We start from the raw sequence: 5,721 nt of genomic DNA on the forward strand, positions 1-5,721 counted from the left end.
ATCGGTCATCAAAGAGATCGCAGAATATTAAGTCTTACTGAGTCTTTCTCCTTCTGACTGATTTTTCACTGCTGAATTCCGGATCGACAAAGCAGAGGAGAAACACCCGCAAACAGCTTCTAGACAGGAGGATTAACGGCATTTTCCACAGAAGTATGAAGGATCATTGGATTTTGTATGACCTAACACGCTCGCTCTTCTCAAATCACCCGCATTAATATCAAACATTTAGTATTTCATTCTGACGTGTCAAGACAATCTCATTTGATCCTTAGTATACCGTTGCCCCCTTATAAGCCAAGACATTCCCGATGATAGCTGTAGAGACTGTCATGCGTACCTGGAGCATCTAGGACACATACTACCTAGTTATCGAACTCAAGCGGGAATAACACAAAAATGCAGAAGTGGCTTTGTTCCCTCAGGGCGCACGAAACCTTTGCTCGAACATTGTATTATGTCCATCTAAGATGGACAAACAATTGTATGCTAATCTCGCTTATAGTTCTCACTTGATCAATTTTTGAAAGTAGTAAACTGCAACTTCGAAAATGTAAGCTAGCAACGAACTTGTGTATCCGAAGATAAGAAGAAAGGAGATGTTTTTTCTTATCTGCACATTGGACTTAACCACATCTGAAGTAAAAGAATTCGCCCAGGAGATTAGAGATTTTGGTTTTGCGAGAAAATTTTTATGCCACTTGATCACTACACCCGCTTCCAAAAGTCTTTTCATCACACCTTCCAACCGAATCACGTAAGGAGATGCTGATTCCATTAAATAGCCACTTATAAGACGGTAAAGGCTATTTCCCGCAACTCTCATGGCTGGTTGACCGTCTACATCTCTGTATTTTTCGGTCAGCCAAAATGCCTTACTTTTTCTCATAAAGCAAGTAATATTCTTGAACTGCATCAAATATTGAACACAAAACTCGTCCGTTATATTTTTTGCAATAGAGCGTTTGGAAAGAATCATTAATTTTTCGTCTGTTTGCTGTTTTAGATAATGGTGCACATATGAAGGTAGTAAGGGTTTTAGACCTGATAAAATTAGATCGTCGATAGTTTCAATTTCCTGTGGCAGTTCTTGTTTTAAAACCATACTTGTAAACGCTGAGAAAATGAATGACGAATGCAACATACAAGCAAGAAGAATCGACCCAAGCACTATTCTTTCTGCTAAAACGTGAGGTTCACGTGGAATTGTTATTCCCAGCGGTATCTGCATTAAGTACTCCATTCTCCAATCAAAGTGCAAGAGTCTGGTTACCATCCAAGTCATGAGTAACAGACTAACCAAAGCAACAGCATTGTAAAACTTCCACTGAGTTGATAACTTGGAAACTCGTCCTCCGATAATTGGTACTATAGCCACAATCGATAAAGATCGAGTGTTAGTCGATTTTTCCAAGAGTTTCCTTAAGCAGATATTCGATAGAACTGCTCTAACGCCAATGAATTGAAGTTCATTATACATGGCGCTGCGCAACAATCCGATGTTTTCCTCTTTTACACAACTAGCTAATTCCCAAGTTGTCTTGTTGGAGATAACTTTTGATACCTTGAAATTCAAAGCTTTGGACAACGCATTCACGGCTATTATGTCAGGCCCATCAAAATTGACAATGTGTCCAGTTGAGTTACGGGTAAAGAAGACAAATGGCGGGAAATGGAAGAGTCCAACCTTCATTGTGTATCCATGCATGTTTCTTAGTTTGTCTGGAAATAAATCGGATTCCGAAGAGTAGTTCTTTTGTACAAATGTACCAGTAAAAGGAATGAAATAATGCTGATTTGCAACTTCTTGATGGAGTTCTATGAAGCGATTCTCTTTACTATTTTTTGTTTGAATGAGTTCCATTACTGTTACATCTAAAAATTGTATGGACCACATAAATCTGAGTAAATCATGGTAGCTTGAGCTCGTTTTAACAAATATTAGAATTAGAACCTTGGGACGTATCTTTTCTGGATGTAATTGAGTTATAAAATTGATTTGTTTCAATAATGCTGATAATGGTTGAATGCATGCCGATTGTACACTTAGGATAAATAACAATGATCGGGGATTATTAAAAGATGGTAGCTGACGTAAATACTGAGCATCTGTGGCTTCTGTCTTGTCGAAATGTATTAGCTGAAAGCTAGAGGAGATCTTCTGACTAAGTTCTGACATTTTTGGGATACTTTCCTTAGAATCCGTGAGCAAAATTACTTGTTTTGTTTCTCGATCATGTCTTATATATGTTTTTAAGTTCTTCAGAAAGTTGTGTTTTTCGGCAGGGACGATTCCATACTTAGCCACCAGTAGCCAAAAGAAAATGAGCCAGAGAATATGTGAATTCAGATTCATTGTTACTAAAAAAGTTTCGTCATTAAGTCAAAATTTTATCAAATATGTTGTATCTTTCGGATGATTTCATATCGCTGTCTACTTACAATTTGTAGATTAAGTGTGAAGTGTGCAGATCTGAGATGTTCAAGCTTTGATGTTGCAGAACGGACTACTGAAATGTTACCGAGCTTTTATAGGGGGTTTTAACTTCATTGTGAATCAATATTGAAGTATTCCTCGAACTGTTATTTTTTCTAGCTACATTGATTTTTTCGACCCAGATTTTTCTTAGTAAGATTATAACAATTTCCGACAAAAGCCTACGATTGTGCTTAAATATTCACCATGTTACGTTGTATGTCCTTTGACCTATTTTAAAATCGTTCTAACAACATTTAAGCGACAAAATATCTGCTGATTACTATTACGTGATCTATATACAGTTCAACAATAAAAAAAGTATTATTAATATTTAATTCATGATTTAAAAGTTCTTATACGATAAGAAGTAGCTAGTAGTAATCATTTCTTATATGTTATTCATTTTAAAATTTGTAACATTTTTTTACAGGCTTTTCTTTTAATAAGTTGTATATTATTAAACTGAAATTTTCATCAACGATATCCTGTAAAAAGAGATATTTCGGGTTTCACTCGTGTAAAAAACTACGAATTGTTTGCCGACATTTCGTGAACATTACAGTTCACATCTTCAGGGCTGACCTGAAGATATTCAGATATTTAAATATTTCTTTTAAATTATAATTATTATTTATTATATTCCATAGTACTTTAAAAAGCATATATTCATTTTAGTATGATAATTAGACCACTAAAATAAGGAAAATGTTATAAGCGAGCATAGTACAAAAATACTAAATTAAAAATAAGTACACTCAGAGAAATTTCCTCTTGCGTCATATTATGTAACTTGCGTTATATTCTTGTATCAGAATTCGGAGAATATGTTTTAAAAATTGAAAAATTCTTTATTTTGTATACATATACATTTCTTCAAATTGAAAACTTTATTTAATGAAGAGAGAAATTATGTTTTATAAATCTTTAATCAGTTTTCATATTTTTATAGTTGATTAATTTATTATTGGGAACGACCGCCTTCTTCGATTTAAATATGGACTAAGCCCACCTCATTGAAAGAAAGTATGCAAAAAAGTGAATCACTGATAAACCGTAGCACGGATCGAATGTAGGATTTTCGAAATTCGATGGACGGGCCAATCGAATCGGAAAATGCGATCCGACGAAAGCAGGCGTCTACGTTCGTTTTTCGACATGCGAGCGACCGGCCGATCGAATCGAATAAACCGATCCGAAAATTAATGCAGGTCGAATTAAAAAATACTATATTCGATCTGACAAAATGCACACGTCTAAAACAGATACATTCTTAAAAACCTGTTTAACGAATTCAGGGAGTCTCGAAACGTGGACATTTCACAAAAACTGGGAGGGGGGTCTAATTTTGCACAAATCTAATACCTTCTGTGATTAGAATGTGAAAAACTTCTTTTAAGAAAAATCAAAGCGAGAAAGTTATTCCTGAGAAGTCAAATAGGTTTTTTGGAAGCTTTTGGAATCCTAGCTATCAAGCATGGTTTATACAAAAGAACTGTAAAATGTAAAATACGGGAAAGCACAAACGACGGTAGGTAGGATTTTAAAACTTTCCAAACAAATATTTTGTCTTCTAAGGAACAATTTTTTCTGTTTGAGTTTTTTCAAAGATCATGATAAGAAACTTATCCACTGTTTCCTTTTTGCATCAGTAATTTTGGAAACTTATTTTTTGTTTTTGAAAATTCACTGTGTGTTCTAAAGTATCTGTAAAACTTTCTAAACATTCTCACTATCGTAGAATATGATGGAATATGTTGCATACCAATTTCAAAGAAAAAGATTAAAACGTGCTGAAGATTCGGGGAGTAGAACTAAAAAAACGGACTTAATTTTTTCCTAAAAATGAGATTCTCTTTAAATAACTTGAACAGAAAAATTTCTACTTGTCTGCCCGAAATCCTCTATAGTCTCTTTTTGTTAGCGGCCCCTCAATTTTTAGATTTTCAGGTCACTTTAAACAAAAATCACTACGTTTCAAAGAATTTTTACGATTTTCAACAACCTTAGGTCGTGTAAGATTTTAGAGTGCGATAAAAGACGGTGCATCGGACCGAAACGAAGCACTCTCGCTCCGACAACCGTCCAGGTCTAACCATCCTACGAGCGTCACGGTACATGTACCATTTTTTTGAGCTTTGAATAAAAACAAGTAAATCAATTTCAGTCTCTTTTTACTATCCTGCTCTCTTCTTCCTTAGTGGTGGTCTGCTCTTTGTAGCCCTTTTGAGCTCTTGCTCTCTCTCTCGCTCTCACTCTCTCAACTTCTCTCTCTCTCTCATTTTCAGGGCCCGGTAAGCTTGTAACAGCTCCTTCATCCACGAAATCTTTCTCTCTCTCCCTCTCTCTCTCCTCAAAGAATCTGTAAGCCTGTGACAGCTCCGTGATCCCCGAAATCTTTCTTTCACTCTCCTTCAGGGGCCGGTAAGCTTGCAACAGCTTCGTCATCACCGACATACTTTCTCTCTCCCTCTTTCCGAAGTCGGTAAGCTTGGAACAGCTCAGACAACCTCGAACTCTTTTCTCTCTTTCCTTCATAACCTAATTCCGATCCTATACTATGCCTGAAAACGGGCAAAGGCTCTAGCAGCCAAAGAGCCGCACTGAAGTCGATGGGACGACTCGACGCCTTCATCCAGCAGAACAACAAGACGCTACCCGCCAAGGCGCCGCTTTACCTGAGCCCCCATCTCTGTTACCAACGCCAAGCTACGGTTCCTCTTGATCCAGCTGTCATCTACGAGCGACGGTTCCGCCCGAACCGACTTTCAACGACGAGCTATGATTCCCCTCGAACCGGCTCACGTCCTTCACCGAGAGTTCACGAGTGACAGTTCCTCTGGGAACCGACCTCGTCACGCACCGCTGTCCACAGTCAACACACGACTTTAGTTCAAGTCGGGACAAATCTATAACCCACATCCCCACTTGTATAAATTTTTTTTGTAATATTTCAACTAACTTATAATATTTTGCCGTATTTTAAAATATTCCAAGACATTTTTAAGATATTACGATTTTTCGAAGGATTTTCTTTAGATTTGAATAGTTTGAGGGATTTAAGAAACATTTTCATGAGGTGTGAACAAATTCACTATAAATTTTTTATTTTATCAGTTCTATTGGGTCTCAGTATATGTAAATGTTTCCAAGTTCTTTGTTAAGGTTTCCGAAGACTCCAGTCAATTTACGGGATTTTAATAGCTCTCAAGTGATTTCAAATTATTCTAAGGCATTTGAAATCT

This window comes from Belonocnema kinseyi, chromosome 4, assembly GCF_010883055.1.
Source record: "Belonocnema kinseyi isolate 2016_QV_RU_SX_M_011 chromosome 4, B_treatae_v1, whole genome shotgun sequence".
Classification (NCBI taxonomy): Eukaryota; Metazoa; Arthropoda; class Insecta; order Hymenoptera; family Cynipidae; genus Belonocnema; species Belonocnema kinseyi.